The following is an 18,988-nucleotide window of genomic DNA, read 5'->3' on the forward strand; positions in this document are numbered from 1 at the left end:
CACACACACACACACACACACACACACACACACACACACACACACACACACACACACGTACATGCACTCTTCCTTGCCTCTTTCAAGTTGCTGCTAATTCTTACTTCAGGTAGTCTTCCTTAACTGTACCTTACTTGCACCTGTCAGTACATGTAACAGGCTGAGGGGTAGCTAAGCTCGTGCAAATACAGCTGAACACTACTAGCCATACATAGTACTTCACACATAATTCTTTGGAATTTTTACCTCTCCATTTTAGTGTGTGACTGCTTTCTAAGATCCCTATTCCCTATTTCTATTGCACTCTCTCTCTCATCTCTATTTTCTCTGTCTTTTTTGTCATTAACCTTCAAATGGTGTATGCCTTCAGCTCATAATTTCACTGTGCATGCTTCTCATACAACACAGTTTAATGCTCTGTACTCCTTTAACTCTGCTAATGTCTGCTGCATTTTCTGTGGTACAGGGTTCAATTCCCTCAGTCCTCATTTGCTTACTGTGTCACCTTGTGCTTGTCATTTAATCAGACATTCCCTGGTCAATTGTGAAAAGGGACTGTGTGTCTAGAGGGCCTACTTGGTTAAAAAAATTGGATGATTATTGCTATTATTATTATTATTATTATTATTATTATTATTATTATTATTATTATTATTATTATTATCATCATCATCACTGTAGCTGAAATGATACCTTTTGTATCTAGACACCCCGATAAAATAGCATTCTTCTTCACCAAAATAACCTCAATAGCAAATAAAACTCAATAAATAAAAATAAACCAGCACTTTTGCCACAACTGATCAAACCAGGAAAATCAAACTTTATTATGCCATACGAGTAGCACACATCTGTCAACAACCTATAGGAGATCAAGCACAGAGAAAGGGCTCTAAGGTGATCTATGTAGGAGAGTGTGTTAATACCCTGGATTCTCTTGGTGAAGAATCCTCTGCAGGCTTTCCAACTGTTGTATATGCCTAGTCAGGTACATGGTAAAAGGGGCATTGTACCCAATAAGGGGTTAAATAAGGGCCAAGTAGAGTGGTGGTATAACTTCATTGAACCTGGATGCAATACCTTTACTTATAAGTTGGGTGATATTAAAAGATTCTCTTACTATCTTCACTACCTGTTGGTCAAAGGCCAGATCTCTAACTACAGGGTCAACTCTTAGGGGTGTCTTATCAATGGAATAATTTGCCTGGCTGCACTTTGCATTGAGTTTTAATCTGTGGCTTTGGCATCAATCATTTGTCTGTGTTAGATCCTCTTGCTGAATTTTGGTGTCATGTGAGGAATTTATGATAGCTCCCATTTGCAGAACTCTCCCATATTTTTGAGAATTAGGTCCAGTATGTTTGAACCTCTGGTTGAAGTGTGCAGTAACTGATCAAGGGCATTTATGTTAATGAAGTCTTTGAAACATCGTGTCTCCAAGTTGGAGGCAGTGTATGTTTCCCACTCTATAGAGGGGTAGTTGAAGTCTCCCATGATGAGAGTGTTTGGTCAGCTGGAGAGTGCCTCTAGTAGGTCTGGATAAGAGTTGTGGGATTCTTGTGATATTGATGGTGAACTATAGCTTGCTAAGGTATGGTAAGGGACTTTAGGGTAATTTAAACTTGGATGAACTTCCTGTTTAATCATCCTAGATGTGTACTTGTTACTAACATAAACTGAGACTCCTCCACCTTTAGTCCCTTGAGGTGTACTTGTTACTAACACAAACTGAGACTCCTCCACCTTTAGTCCCTCGAGGTATACTTGGTACTAACATAAACTGAGACTCCTCCACCTTTAGTCCATTGAGATATACTTGGTACTAACATACACTGAGACACCTCCACCTTTAGTGCCTTGAGGTGTACTTGGTACTAACATAAACTGAGACTCCTCCACCTTTATTCCCTTGAGGTGTACTTGTTACTAACATAAACTGAGACTCCTCCACCTTTAGTCCCTTGAGGTATACTTGGTACTAACATACACTGAGACACCTCCACCTTTAGTCCCTTGAGGTATACTTGGTACTAACATACACTGAGACTCCTCCACCTTTAGTCCCTTGAGGTGTACTAGGTACTAATATACACTGAGACACCTCCACCTTTAGTCCCTTGAGGTATACTTGGTACTAATACAGGCTGAGACACCTCCACCTTTAGTTCCTTGAGGTATACTTGGTACTAACATACACTGGGACTCCTCCACCTTTAGTCCCTTGAGGTATACTAGGTACTAACATACACTGAGACACCTCCACCTTTAGTCCCTTGAGGTATACGTGGTACTAACACAGACTGAGACACCTCCACCTTTAGCGCCTGTCTGTGTGGTGTTTGGACTAAGTGTGTGAAACACACTGTCACATTTCAGTGCTGGAGTACCTTCTGTGACTTTAAGCCATGTCTTGGAATGGCAGAGATGTCTACATTCTCCAGAGTGAGCAAAGGTTGTTGGGTGTGGAGTTTCCTGTTGCTAGTATTGAACAGTAACACCTTTAGGCTCCTTTGAGTTTTATTTGTTATGTCTGTAAGTTTGTCACTCTGGCATTGACTAAAAAAGCTCTAAGGGGATACACAAAGTTTTAGCCAAAGTCCAGAAGCCCAGGGGGACTGGTACAGGCCACCTTTAGCAAAGCAAAGTGGTCTATTGACCATGTCCTCCGAAGATGACAGATATTGAATCCCCTTGGGCTGACAACAGAAACTAAGCCAATTGTAAGTAAGTGCCTTCATCCTTGAAATATCTGTTTTCATCAGACTGGTAGGATAAAAAATCCAAGCAATTAAAATATGCTAAAAACACATATCCATCCATCCACAACCCATTTTTCCCAATGGATCTGAGATGTCAGTTCAACAGTGATAATCATCTAGAGCCAGTGTTCCCACTGCCAGGTGCTGCATGGTTGTTCTTTCATGCTACATGTACATTCACTCCTTATAGTAATTTAGAGTTTCCAATCCACCTGCTGCATGTCTTTCAGATGTGGTAGGAAACTGGAGTACCCAGAGAAAACCCACACAGGGAAGACATGCAGGCTCTGCACAGAAGGCACCCTGGCTGAGAATTGAACTAAGGAATTTATTGCTGTGAGGTGACAACACTACCTGTTGTGCTGCTATGCCACACAAAAACACACATCACATATCACGCTTTAAAATCATGATCAGTAAAGACGATCGATAATCTAGTTAACAAACATATCTGCAATGAGAAAATGAAAAAAAAGTAACTATACAATTGCAAAAGGTATGTTGAACAATACAATATTAAAAGATTTATCACTAACAAAATAAGTATTGTAAGCGTAATGTAAAATAAATGACAAAACATTGTTGTTTGATTGGTCTTTTTCATTTATACTATTTAATATCCCATCGATGTTTCTATGTCTTTACCTCTTGTAACCAAAACCATGTAATCCAAATCTTGTAAAAAATCATTGTACACACTGGATTGCTTTTTAAATCCCCTTTTTTCTTCTTCCTAATGGCATACTTATGCTAGTAAATGAAAGTGTTCTCATTGTGTGCCCTGTATGTAAACTGTAATGCAAATGAAACAATTTAGCAAAATATGCAACATTGCTGAAAGTGCAACAAAAATAAATTCCTTTGGTAATAAAGATTACTGAGTTTAAAAGCAACTTCTCTAACACATTGATAAGGAAGGTATAAAGCACGATATCCCCTAGATAACAACTTTTCTACGAACTCTTCTTTCTTTTTAAAATCTGGCCTCTCTGCTATCAGTCTATTTGATCTTGTTGTAGGCTGACATTTTTCTGTATACAGATAATATATACTGCTAAAATGTAAGTAAATATTACTGCTGAAGCCTTTTGCACTAACAGTAGTCGTCTGTTCAAATATAAGTAATATGCAGGAAATAATAGAACTGTAGTAGAATTATTCAGATAAGCTATGAACTAGGTAACAGTATTATGAGAACTGCCCCAAAAGATAAATGTGTCACCAATAAAATGCTATTACAAAGCAAACAAGTCAAGGAAACTATACTCATACATGTTCTGATCCTCAGAAAACATTATTTGCAAAGTTGGGGGGAGCATAATAAACTCTAGGATTCAGAAAGCTCCTCACTGTTTGCACAAATTTCCTACCACAGATTAATCAATTTACATGACGGAGATAGTGAGGTGGACCTCCATCCATCCATCCATCCTCAACCCCTTTTTCCATTTTGCACATGGGGTCAGGGTGTCACTTCAATAGTGACAATCATCTCGAGTCAAGGTTTACACTATCGGGTGGCTAGCCCTGTTGCGGTAGTTCATTTGTTCCAATCACTCAAACACACACACACACACACACACACACACACACACACACACACACACACACACACACACACACACACACACACACACACACACACACACACGCGCGCACCCACCTATGGCCAACTTAGTGTGTCCAGTCCATCTACTGCATGTCTTTGGAATGTGGGAGGAAAGCAGAGCACCTGAAGGAAACCCACACGACCAGAGGGAGGCCATGCAGATTCTACACAGAAGGCTCCCTAGCTAAGAATCGAAACAGAGAACCTCTAGCTGTGCAGCGACAATGCTAATTGGTGCACCACCGCAGCCACCATAATGAGGTAAACCTCATTATTCGCTAATTGGCACATCTCTGATTAGCACTCTAGCTAAGTCTAACTCTGACACAATTGATGGTGGTAGTGTTTTCCCCAGAGCTCCATGCATCACAGAGGTAATGGTGTCCTCTTAACCCACACACACATAAATACAGCAACAAACACAGCACCCCCACAGTCAGTCACATCCATGGAGACACTCGCTCAATCATACACCCATTAACCTACACTCACGCTCTAGCACATAAAAACAGACATGTCCAGACTCTTGATTCACAACCTAACCCCTTGTACTGTGACCACCGAGACAAACACATATTTTCACGCACACATACACACACACACACACACACACACACACACACACACACACACACACACACACACACACACACACACACACACACACACACCCTCATTCATCCAACTTTATTCATGTCTCTACAGAGACATACACAGATCCATACACATGCACACACTAGCACCCCCCCATCCCCATGTCTTCACTGAACTTGCCTACATGGTATTTGCTTCCATAGGAGTGAATGTACTACAAAGAATTATAATGGTGTTTCTCTGATCATAACTGCTTGATGTTCTTTATGTTTCACTTTTGCAGTCATCACATTTGGGTTATCTCTGCCAGGGTAGCCCTCGGCCAGCCCGAATACCAGATGCTTAGTATTTCTGTGTCGGTTGCTGTCGCTTCAGGACTGAAGTCAGGCTGTCAGTAGTATAAAGTAAGGCAGCCGATGCCATTACATCAGTCTTTCTTGCTGTGGAGCCAGAAGCAGAAGCAGTTCGCAAGAGTGCCAGTCGGCCGCTACCTGAGTTTCGTCTTCCTAACTGAAGCTGAAGTCTTCTAAAGCTAAGTACCCCATTGGGGATCCTTTTTTCTTGCACTAGCTGATGTCAGAAAAAGTTAACAATTGTCTCACCTGTGGAAAGCAAATACCACACCGAGACTTTCATTCTTACTGCATCACTTGCTTAGGCCCAGACCACAGTGTCCCCTGCTGTCACTTCTGTGCTTTGTTCTACACCAGAACTATAAGTCGTCAGGCCCTTATTGCAGCTAGATATTTTCCCTTACAGTCCTCAAATTCCAATATGGCTTCGGTAAGCCATCTGACAGCAGATCTTCTGAAAAAACGTAAAGATAAGGACAGAGACAGACTGCACAGGTCCAAACCTACCGACGATGCTTCCATTAAGCTAGTCGTCAGTTCTCCGGTCCTCAATGAGTCGCATTTGCAGCTCCTGATGCCTGCTTCTGTGGATTCACAGGCCACTACCGAGACCCTTTTGGAATCCGGTATGCCACAAAACTCTTCTTCGACTAAGGATCCTGCGGTTGTCTCTCCCTTGGATGGGTCCAGAGCCACTGAGCAGGCACTGGCTTCTGAGGAAGTCCTTCGCACTATCGATTCTCGACACAAACCATGACATCTTTCGCATCTACCGTTCTTTTGAAAACTACTGAGTTTCTTAGGCCCAGGGTATGAACCACACCCAAGAAACCGACAACCCAATCTCAGGCACCTGCTTCCTTGCCTCAGTCTCAAATGCTTAAAATGGCAGAAGACCTTATCATGCTGATCAGGGGAGGCCAGGCTACCCCCTCCAAAAGAAAAGGAGATCTGTCCCCTGTACTTCTGTCTGAACAAGAGTCAGATGAATCTGATGCATCTGAATATGAAGACATGCAACCCCACTCTGCTTATGAGGATTCTGATGCAGAGGATTCCATTCCATCAGCCTCTCCCCCAGAGAACTTTTCCTTTGGTGAAACCCTTCATACCTTAAGGGAGCATGTCCAATGGGAAAGTCAGGACTACCCTCAGTCTAAAAACAGACTCAGGGAATTTTTACATCTTCCACAGCAAAGACCCCTGGCCATTCCCTCAGTCCTGGATGTTGTGGAGGATGTTTTCCTGAAATCCAGTTTGACTCCTGCCACCCTCCCTCCTGCACCCAGAAAACCAGACAGGTATTACAGAGTCACTGACTCACACAAATTTCTTTTTAAAAATCCTACTGCTGTTCCTGAGGTAATTTCTCAAGGGCATAAAGGGATTAAAGCAACCTCTGCTTAGAATCCCACCCCCTCAGATAGGAATTCCTGAGCACTAGACAGATGGGGTAAAAAAGTATACACCTCTGTTACTCTTGGAACTGGCACTAAATTGCCAGTTCCATATGCTAAACTTTCAGCAACATACCCTGGAACTCCTCAAACAAAAAATGTCTTCCTTTCCTGCTTGTGCAGAATCTAAAGATTTACAAGAGTTAATGCATTCTGCAAGTCAAGCAACTAAACACACTTTGCACTGTGGTTTTTATGCCCTAGAAGTTTCTTGAAGGGCAGCAGTTACTGGTTCTGTCCTTAGAAGGCATGCATGGCTTAAGAAACAGCCCTTGCCAGACCATGTTAAATCTAAATTGTTGGATGCCCCCTTGCACAAAGACAACTTATTTGGCACTAAGGCAGAAGAGGTCTTAAAAAAAGATGGAAGAAAAAGCAAAATCTATGCAGACAGTTAAGGATTTCTTACAGGTCCAGCCACCCAGGTTCAGCAGACATTGTCCCTCCAAGCACTGGTTCTTTCCTGCTCCCACCAGGTTAGTTCAGCCCAGACCCTGTGGAAGCAGACTCCCCAGACAGCAGCCACAGGGAATGCAGAGATCTAAACAGTGGACTTCCTCCACTTCAAAAACAGGGAGTTCTAAGCCACCCCCTTATGGTAAGACCTCACAATGACTCTCCTCCCCCACCACCTCCCTCTGCCCACCTTCACTTACCCCTAGGAGGAAAACTCTCCTTTCACACAGGAACCTGGGCCACCATTACCAATGGCTGTTCTCAACATAGTGTCCCAGGGATACAAATGTTTTTCCACACCCTTCCAACTCCAAAAGGGTTCACAGATCTACCTCCAAACCAGCGGGCAGAGGCGCAAAAGCAAGTCCTTTCTCTGCTCTCTATGAGGGCAATAGAGCACATTTCTGCAGAACAGAAAGGCCAAGGTTTCTACTCCAGACTTTTTCTGGTACTCAGAAAAAGGGCACCTGGCACCCCATCCTCGATCTATCCATTCTAAACACCTTCCTGGTCATACAAAAATTCAAAATGCTCACCCTCCAGCAGCTGCTACCCATGCTGTCCAAGGATGCTTGGCTAGCCACCCTAGATCTAAAAGAGGCTTACCTCCACATTCCTATCAGGGAATCATGCAGGAAATATCTCCGTTTCAGGGCAGGATCTCTGCACTTTCAGTTCTCTGCACTTCACTTTGGCTTATCTACTGCTCCCAGAGTTTTCACAAAATGTCTGGCTCTGGCCATTGCCTTTTGCAGACAAAGGAATATCCAAATTTACCCATACTTAGATGACTGCCTAATTCAGGCAGACAGCCAGGAAAAGCTGCTCAAGCACCTGGCCTTTGTAAAATCCCTACTAACCTCCCTAGGGTACACAATCAACGAAAAGAAATCCAAACAGGTACCCACCCAAAGGATTATATTCCTGGAAGCAAGCCTGGACACAGCATCCCAGATTGCATTCCTTACACCAGAAAAGCAAACTTTCCTGACAACCTACTTCTCTCAATTAGCTAGCCACAAGACCCCAGTTATCTGCAAGGAAAATCCTGCAAGCTCTGGGGTTCATGGCATCTTGCATTCTACTCATTCCATATGCCAGACTGCATATGAGGAAACTTCAGTGGTACCTAAAAAGCCTTTGGTGTCAACACTCTCAAGACCTGGAGACTCTTATACCCATGATACCTTCCCTCAGAAAAGATTTTCTTTGGTGGGCAACAGCATGCTCCCACAACAAGGGACTACCTTTCTCACCACCCCCTGCCACCCAGACCCTCACAACAGGTGCATCAGACTATGCCTGGGGTGCACATCTGGACAGCAGGTGCATACAGGGCCAATGGAGCCCACAGAAAATCCATCTGCACATCAACCAAAAAGAGATGATAGCTGTCCAGTATGCCTTGACGGCTTTCAAGACCCTTATCTCCCCAGTGGCTCTCCTGATCAAAACAGACAACACCACTGTGATATGGTATATCAACAAGCAGGGAGGGACTCACTCCTACCCTCTTTGCAGGCTGGCCATGACCCTTTGGCACACAGCCTCTGCCATGCACCTCCACCTGTTAGCACAATTCCTACCAGGTTCTCTAAACTCTCTGGCAGACCACTTAAGCAGAAATCTTCTAGACCCACACAAGTAGGAGCTCGACAAAAGAACCTTCACCCTAATAACTCAGAAATGGGGAACCCCAAAGGTCGATCTCTTTGCCTCCCACACCAACCATCAGCTCAGCAAGTTCTGCATCAGGGAAAATCACTGCATGGCTTGGAAAGTGGATGCCCTGTCCTTTCCCTGGGTCAATCTATTGGTCTATGCCTTTCCTCCACTACCTCTCATCTCCAAGGTACTGCTCAAAATAAAGGAGGAAAAACCAAGGACAATTCTTATTGCTCCAGACTGGCCTCGCCAGCACTGGTACCCACTGCTGCGCAGCCTGTCCCCACTGCCACTATGGCATCTCATTCAGATTGCAGCCCTCATGACACAGAGGGAAGGAGAATTCATGCATCTCCAATTGCAGACCCTCAATTTGGCAGCTTTGTTTATTTCCTAACCCCCAATCAATCTGACAACCTCAGTAAACTGGTTCTAGTTGTTAAACATGAGGCCAGATGCTCTAGCACTAGAAAGTCTTATGCTGACAAATGGAAAAGGTTCTGCACCTGGATTCAGGCTAAGGGAGCCAATACGGCACAGCCCTCCCTCCCTCTCATCCTGGATTACTTAGCTGACCTGCTACACAGTAGTCTCTCTTTTTCCTCTATTAAAATTCATGCCTCTGCTATCTCTGCTCATTTCCCCAACTGAGCAGCCCCTTTTCTCACACCCTCTGACCAAACAGTTCCTAAGAGGGGCTAGCAACTTAAGGCCACCCAGAAGAGCACCAACCTCATCTTGGGATCTTAACTTTGTGTTGGAAAAGCTCACCCTGTCCCCCTTCAAGCCAGCCTCTTCAGCAGAGCTAAAATTTATCTCCTGGAAGACAGCTTTCCTTCTGGCCATCACTTCAGCCAGAAGGGTCTCCGAGCTGCAAGCACTCATGGCTGTGGAACCTTTCATCATCTTCCATGCTGACAGGGTATCCTTCAGGACTAACCCACCCTTCATACCCAAGGTGGTGTCCAGTGTGGCTCTCAACCAATCCATTCATTTGCCCACCTTTTTCCCTAACCGATAGAACAAGGGGGAAAGGATCCTGCACTTTCTAGATGTGCACAGATAGCTCAGATTCTATCTAGACAGGACTAAATCCTTCAAAAAGTCTGATAAATTGCTGGTTAGCTTTGCTGCAAGGGCAGAGGACAAAGCCATCTCCAAACAAACCATTTCCAAATGGATAGCACACTGCATCAATTTCTGCTACAAGCAACATGGAAAGCCTCCCCCCAAGGGGGGTCAGGACTCACTCCACCAGAGCAGCCTCCACCTCTGCAGCTTTCCTCAGAGGAGTCCTCATCAGGGACATCCTGTAAGCTGCCATCTGGACATCTGTTCACACCTTTACCAAACATTACCACCTGCCTATCTTCTCCAAGTCAAGGGCAGGGTTTGCCTCTGCAGTTTTGCAGGGCATCCTAGCCAGCCCCTAGTTTCCTTGACTGCCTCCACCCATTTCCTCAGCTTTGGGAATCAACCCAAATGTGATGACTGTAACAGTGAAACATGAAGAACATAGTACAGTTGTGTACACTTATCATAAATGTAGATGTTCGAGTGTATTCACTGTTGCAGTCCTGGTACCCCCCCCCTCCATCCCCCTCTTCTTTCTTCTCTTTCCTTACAAGAGACATATTGGTATTTACTTTCTACTGGTGGGGTTCTTCCACCAGAACCTGGCTCCCACTTGGGGGCTCCTGACAGGTTAGGGCAAGAAAAACTGATGTAATGGCGTTGGCTGCCTTACTTTATACTACTGATGACCTGACGTCAGTCCTGAAGCGACAGCAACCAGCGCAGAAATACTAAGCCTCTGCTATTCGGGCCAGATGAGGGCTACCCTGGCAGGGATAACTGAAATGTGATGACTGCAACAGTGAATACACTCGAACATCTACATTTATTGTAAGTGTACACAACTGTACTTTGTGTTCTCATCATGGATGCCAAGATCTGCCTCTCAAGCTTCACTACTTTTTGATGGTGCTGGGGTTTGCACCATCCATTTGGTCTTCATCTATGTGTATGTGTGCATCTATGTGTGTGTACGTGTTTTGTGTGTGTATATGCACTGTTTTTGATTGGGCTCTGCTGATTTTGCCAGTTTCTACCTCATGGCAAAATCTGTTACTGATCTGAAAGTCTTATTTTTCTGCCAGTTGAGACCTCCCTGTCCCTGGGAACTGCACGGTACTATATATTCCTGGCTGCTTGCCACACTTCATAGAATCATGATGTAAAAAGTGAGAAGTGTGGCATTTGGATCTGAATGTGATGGTTTATACAGAAAGAATATTAAGTTAACTTAGTTTAATCAAAGACTAGTTCAGTTGTGGGTTTACAGATGAACTACCAAGAGACACTGCCAGTTGTACTCTCCGGCTTGAATTTTAATTTAAAGACTTATTTAGTAACAGCGACATTTTTATCCTGCGCTCTCAGTCTTATCCGCAAGTCACTTCATTTTCTTTCAGTTTTGAATCAGGCTGCCTCAGGGACCACTCACCTGAAGCATGCCTGAGTCAATCCCAGTAGGAAAGATTGCTTACTACTTCTGCTAGTAGCCCAAGCAGCCATCAATGAAATGTTGTTTGTATGCCCACTAAATCACCTCATTCTGTATAGAGTGTGTGTACAGGTGATGACCTATTTTGAAAGTAGCCTGTTTGATTTTTTAAATAGAAACAGGAGCTGTGTGCATGTGCCTGAATGCCAAAATGGAAGTCAGCTGTTAAAAAACACAAAAAAAACAGAGAGTGATTTTTACTTTGTGAAAGATGCAATCCAGTAGTTTGAGCGTCCCACAATATTCTAAGAGATACCATGCATTCCTGTACATTGATTATTTTTAAGTTATTTTTAACTCTATGTTAAGCATGTTGTTTTTTTCATCAGACTGATCTATATTCATATTTAATATGCATTTTTATAATTGCAACTTTTCAGTCTTTAGTTATGTGATCAGCTTTCAAACTGTTCATATATCTAACTGATTTCTTCAGTGATCATCCAGATCTAAAACATGAATGGAATTGTTCTTTCTAGACTTTTGATCTGTATGGGACAGTTTTATTTGCTCAGATAATGGTAAATTATCTGACAGTGATGTTTTCTTCAGGTACAATGCAACTCTGACATGGCTCTAGTATAGCTTTGTACCTCTGTGTTTTATTATAGCAATAACCCACGCCTGGGTGTGGGTAATGCTAAATTTACCCACGGTTGGCGTGGTTTGGTCCCGAGGGCGAAGCCTGAGGGACCAAACAAAGCCAACCGTGGGTAAATTTAGCATTACCCACACCCAGAAGTGGGTTATTGCTATTATACCATGACATTATTTAAGAAAAGAAACTATTACTTTTCTTAAATAATGGCATAGTATAATGCCTGTTTACTGCCCTTCCGCAGATGTCTGGCATCCGCGGCAGTTCTACATCAGAGCTGTGGGCAAAAGCAACGGAGAAAGCAAGATCTCCATTGCTTTTTTTTAGTGTCTCGCTATGTTAAATGAGTTTAACATGCGAGACAGTTTAAAATAAGCAACGGACATCTCCGTTGCTTATTTTAAAACTGTCTCGCTATGTTAAACTCATTTAACATAGCGAGACTCTAAAAAAAAGCAACGGAGATCTTGCTTTCTCCGTTGCTTTTTTTTAAAACACTGTCTCGCTATGTTAAATGGGTTTAACATAGCTAGACAGCTTTAAAATAAGCAACGGAGCCCGTTGCTTATTTTAAAGCTGTCTCGCTATGTTAAACCCATTTAACATAGCGAGACAGTGTTTTAAAAAAACGAGTTATACTAATGGAAAAAAGTCCGGGCGACCGGTCCTTTTTCCATTAGTATAACTCGATTTACAACGGGCACGCTGGCCAATCAGCGTGCACGTTTTGGGGGGGTCATGGTATAATAGCTTGTATGCTGAACTAGGCATTCTTGTAAAAAAATGCCTTTGTTTTTTTCTATAAAGTAGACCATATTTTCTTAATATTACTAAAGAACTCATTTCAGCTATTTTACCTGTTACTTCTTCAACTTTAGACTGCTGATCTGATCCTAAGCCTTAGCAAGAATCAGGATTCTTATTCTGTCTCTCCTCAGTGGTCCTAAGATTCTTCTAGAGAGCTTGTTGTAGTAAAATTTCTGCTTTGTTGATTTATTTTGTAGCATCTCTTTTACTTTGCCTTTATTTCCTGGCATTGATAAAATTGTAGATATTAGTAATTTGCTTTTTAATCTTCTACATATTATTAATTAAGTAAGTAAGACATTGAGAGCCTTCAGCAGTGTATTCATATATTCCAAAACTGCAGGATGACATCCCCCATAGTTACCTTTAGTGTTATTTTTCACTGACTGGATAATTCTGTCCACCTGGCCATTCTGTTGTGTGCATCTTTGTCTGATACTGACATACATAAACATCCACTGATGTTCAGACATTGTAAATGTAACATTATTGAATGTTATCTGATATGAGAGCATTAGCTATACTTTGTCTAAAGAAGACATATGTCAGTGTTCACACTACCACTTGTAGCATTTGTCAATATGATCACATCAGGGTACCTAGAGTAATGGCCTACATGTACTAAGCACACAGTGTCTTTAAACTATAAAAATATCTACCCACATTGACAAACGTTTTCTGTATTGCTAACCTGACCCAGGAGACTAGCAATTACTGTGCTTCCTTTTTCTGTGTTACGTGACATATTACATATATTACATTTCTTCATGACTTTTTCTATGATGACATTATTGGCCTACACATAAAGCCGCTTCTTCTTTGCTTGCACTTCACTGTTCCAAGATCTGACTTATATACTCTCTAAAGAATCTTTTCTGTTGGCTGCTTAGGCCCAGTAAAATTGTTAGCTTTGACTGTTAAGTCTTGGACACTGTTCTTATTGTCCATGAAGGAAAAGCAAGCTCTTGCATTAAGGAGTGTGCAAACACTACAATATAGAAGTTTCTGATAAGTACTGGAAAATGATCCACAAAGCCTTATTGACAGTGATGAAGTTTGGGTCACAAGTGATCCCCAATAGCAACAGCTGAGAAAACAGATGGAAGAAAACCAGATATAGTATTTGAAGAAAAAAACCCCAAAAGCATTGATTACTGAAAATGTTATTCAGCGGTTATAGTGTTTTACATGCTGAGAGGTACAAAGTCCTTAAATACCAATATTTGGAAACAGAAAAGAAAGCAGTGTAGGATAAAAACAAAAAGACAGTTGCAACAGTAGTAGGAACAACAGGGCTAATAAGACATACTTAAATATGCCACCAATACATGTACCCTCATATAAATTGCAGAAATAGGCAATTCTCTGTACATAGCTGGCGCTGGGAAGAGCACTCCTGGCAAACATCAGAGACTGAAGGAATAATCTTCTGAAATATAATCATACTCTGACTTATGAATGTGGCCCATTCCAATCATGATAATAGAAACTCAAAACATTTGGAGAAATTAAAAAGAGAAAATTGTGCATTAACATTCTGATTGATTTTTTTTTCAGAGATGTTGACAAATTTATAAAATTCTTTCATCGTTTTTCCCGTTATTGCCAGCTGTAGAATCACCAAAATAATTTCTATTTTTTCTTATAGTAACCATTATTTGTGCTCAGGTACATATATTATCCTCAGCATATCTGCTGCATCTAGTTTCAGTTTCTTATCTGCTCTATATTTCACTTTCGGATTGTGCTTTTACAAATTGAGTAATGCACTCTAAGACTTGTCTTATATAAAACTATCTCTGCATCCCTCTAGTGTAAGATTATGATGAAAGTAAAAGTTCAAATAGCCACAGTTGTGTATTTTAAGTGACTGCCATGATATATATATATATATATATATATATATATATATATATATATATATATATATATATATATATACACATATACACATACAGAGTATGCTTCTATACTCCTTACAAAGGCAGCCACCTGTATACTTGCCTGATGTGTAAGTGTAAGGAAAATGAAAAAATGGTGATCACAGTAATGTATTCCAAGTTGTTGCTCCTAGACAGTACACTGCACCCTACATAAACTATAATGACCTTCTTTGCACACCTCTAAGGTCTGTGAGAAAAGAAAAATAAAGAATGACTATACTATCCCCAGCCTCAGCACAAGCTATAATTATTTTCTGAGGTTTGATTATGAGTAAAATTAAAGACGTAATGACCACACCATCCCCAGCCCCAACATGAGCTATAGCAACCGACAGTACTTTCTGAGCAGGGCTGGTTTTAGAATGGGTGTAGTTGAGGACAGAGACCACCATTAAGTTCATGTCAAACTCCCGTTATTCAGTCTGGGGTGTGGTGTGCCACCAGACTTCCAGAATCGTTATATTGTGTGAATATCCTGTGATGTAGTTTATGCCTTATTTTTGAAACCTAATTACTTATTAACTTCCTTTTTACTATGTGCTTAGCAATATTGCATGTATGCACAGATAAAACAGTGCTATTTTTTACACACTCAACATGTTGTGTGCTTGTGTGTGTGTGTGTGTGTGTGTGTGTGTGTAAAAAATATCACTGTTTTTTTATCTGTGCGTATATGCAATATTGCTAAGCACATAGTAAAAAGGAAGTTAAAAGGGAAGGAGGAATGCCAATTCACATGCATGTCTTTGAGGTGCTGGAAGAAACCAGAGCACATGGACGGAGATGCACTGAGACAGTAAGGGTGTACAGATTCCAAATAGAAAAAGCCACAGCAAGAACTCAGCCTGAGCAAAGCACTGTGAAAAGGCAGGGCTACTCAACATGCTAAGTTGGCAATGAGCAGTTGCATTCCCACACATCTTCTTCATGCCAATCCACCAAAGATAGCCACATATCATGAGTAAGGTTTATGTTTGTGATGGTAAGTGAAATAAATTATGGCCAACTTGTTTCTCTTAAATACACTGCAACCATGTTCTCCCCATGCACAATCATGATGACAGTGCTGATGAAGCTTGAGACAGAAAGTGAATGAAACAGAGCCAATTGGTTATTCTTAGACTGCACCACACACACACACACACACACACACACACACACACACACACACACACACACACACACACACACACACACACACACACACACACACTAGCCATAGCAATATTACTTTTACACTGATTTCAGAAAATAGCAATACATTGTGCAACTGTATCCATTTGAAATGTCAGGCCCTGCTACAGCAAGTCCTGAAACACAGAGACTGAATGCCCAAAAGATCGACTTACATATACTAAGGTCAAGATGCCACTTGTCAGAATATTCCTTTTTTTCTCTAGTATGGTAACCTCAGAGTTGGTATGAATTAATTTGGGGGGTATGTGGGGGTACAGGGGGCAACAAAAAGAACTTTTAAGGAAAAGAGTGTTTTTTGAGATTCGCTGTTTTCCATATATTGTGCCTTTTTTTTATTTTTGTTTTTCAGCACTCGGCATTTTGAGTGCCGACATTTCAATAGGGAGCCTTGTGTAACACTAGTACTATCACATGAGATCAGTGACTGTTGTTTAGCAGCCTTCAGGAGTAATGCATGTCATTCACATGTCCCTGATTCACAGAATGCCCCTGATTTTGCCTCGTATTTTTGACCTGTCCCTCATATTAATAAAATCACTCAGGATTACAGACAATCAATGCCAGACATTAGTGTTTCATACTTCTTATTGTCCAAAAATATATAATAATACAAATGTGTTATTCTGTTATCTTTTTATATGAATTAAAGTAATATTTAAAAAGTGTTCCTTCTTTTGAGCCTTTACTATGCCATTATTTTTGGCTTTGTCCAGAATTTGTGAGCAAAGAATTTAACAGTCATAGTACCTGGTATCTTTCCAGTATTTATAAAACACGAAAGAGGAAAACATCGCTGAAGAGCAGGAGCATCTGCTCTTCTTAAAATCTCAGGTAAGTACTGAGATCGATTACTCTCTAGGCTACTTATCTCTAACATGTACCTCACTCATATCACAACCATGTTTAGGATAAACCACATAATTTTTTTTCTTATTTTTCCCCAACCAGCAGCAACATTTGTAGGTCCCCACACAGTTAAGGATGATTGTTAAGGGGGACCCCACAGTCATTTGCAGGGCTGAAAGCCAGATAATTTAGTTTTTGTGGAGAGAAGGCCCAACAGCAGGATTTAACTAAGTCAAGGGCACTATTTCAGTGCTTAAATATTTAATGAAGTTATGAAGCCAGTTGCTTTTACAAAAGACTGTTACTGCAACCAGAGATATCAAATTATAAAAGAGAAAAGTTGATGCCAAACCTTAGGGTTCTTCATCCTAAGAGTTATTATTACTCATTGGTTTATTAAGTACATGATTGCTGTACTAACTTTTGTTGGTTTAACAGAAATGTAATAAAATATCCAGATAAGATGACTTGCTGTAGTTGGAGGATCCCCAGGAAGAGGGGGCTCCCAATAATAGCAGGGTTGGTGCCTAAAACAGGCTATAAGTGCAGCAGTAAGTGTTCTAGATCTGTAGGAAACTGGCTAATTTCCTGTACTTATAGCCTGTTTTAGGCACTGAAATAGTGCCCTTGACTTAGTTAAATCCTGCTGTGACAGTTACAGCACCTCCTATACCATTCTAACTTGTATTCCCTCGCAACACAACTGGCTATTTATATCACAGCAGAAGTGTAGCAAGATATTTTGGTGATTGGCTCCTCCCCCTCTACTTTAAGCTGAGGAGCAAAAAAAAATCTTCCAGATCTGGCACCCCTTATTTAACTGCAAGCAAGGTCTGTTCTTCCCTATTTATGCTGCTATCAGTAGTTTATTAAGCATTTTGAAATCCTATTTATTGCACCATTCTTATATTATAGCTCATTCCATCAACTTACTAAAAGGCATAGTTGTAATGGGCATATTACGTGTTAATTGTGCAGGATGCTACATCTGCACGAAGAAAAAAAACACATTAACACCTATTTGACTTCCGACCTTGACATTTGCATAGGCTTTCAAATATTGGCTAAAACATTGTCCTCCCCCATTGTGCACTTTTAGGTAATAGCAATCTGACAAACCATCTGACATAGCAAAACCAACCGTAGGAAATCTAATGGTATTACTGCTCAATGCTAGGAATCGAAACAAGAAACTCCACTGCCTCCAGGCTTTCCTCACCCCGAGAATGCAAATGCTTGTGCAGTTACTGAGAAGTGGTTTAAAGCCACAGAGAGCACCCCAGCGGTGCAGGGCCACAATTCCTTCGATACATTTGGACCAGATACTGCACAGGCAGGGACTAAAGGTGGAGGTGTCCCAATTTACATCAAAAACAAACATACTTCAAGGCTGGTCTAACAGGATGACTTGCTTGAGCTTCATATCCAAGTCACCACATGCAAAGTCCCATGCCATATCATTGCAAGCTATAGGTCCATCTCATTGACCCATGAAATCCTTAGATGTAGTGGAAACACTTACTGTTCAACCCAATATCATATTCGTGGTTGACTTTAACTACCCTAATATAAACTGGAGTCATACATGACCCCAAACTTGCACGCCTAGAGATTTCTGGGTTTTATCACTGCAAACAGCCTGGACTAGATAGTCCAAACTCCTACTAGAGGTTTGAACATACTGGATATGGTCCTCATTAACATGGAGAGTGCTGCACCCACCCTAGTGTACTGTCCTGTCTTGTAAAGTCAAACTAAAAATCTGTCTACTTTGAAATAACAATAAAACTTGGGACCTATGCTAACCCTGGAACATTTAGGAACTGTTCCAAGGCAAACTTCATACTAATTGATAAATGGCAAAATTTCAAGGCCTATCCTAAACCAGAGAACATTGCTGCTTATGCAAAATTGTTCATAAGAACCCCGATCAATCACATTAATAGATACATAAAGACTGTTATACCTACCAGGAATAAGCACAAAACAAACTCAAAAATCAAGCCACCCTAGTAGAATCCGAACATCAGTAGATTATATAACAAAAGGAAGAAAGCCATGGCAAAAATTAGGAAGTTCAATGCCCACCAGGATAAAAAAATCTTGCATCAGTCTAATCAAGCAACTCAGATGGCAAT

General features: G+C 41.3%; 1 protein-coding gene across 3 annotated transcripts in view; it reads left to right on the plus strand.

Annotated features, from left to right (window-relative positions):
• Positions 1 to 18,988, plus strand: part of LOC122793445 (probable E3 ubiquitin-protein ligase HERC4) — a 1,684,714-nt gene that overhangs the window by 353,409 nt on the left and 1,312,317 nt on the right. The gene's annotated exons all lie outside the window — the stretch shown is intronic.

Source organism: Protopterus annectens, chromosome 2.part0 (genome assembly GCF_019279795.1).
Source record: "Protopterus annectens isolate FY-2018-M chromosome 2.part0, PAN1.0, whole genome shotgun sequence".
In the NCBI taxonomy this organism is placed as follows: domain Eukaryota; kingdom Metazoa; phylum Chordata; order Ceratodontiformes; family Protopteridae; genus Protopterus; species Protopterus annectens.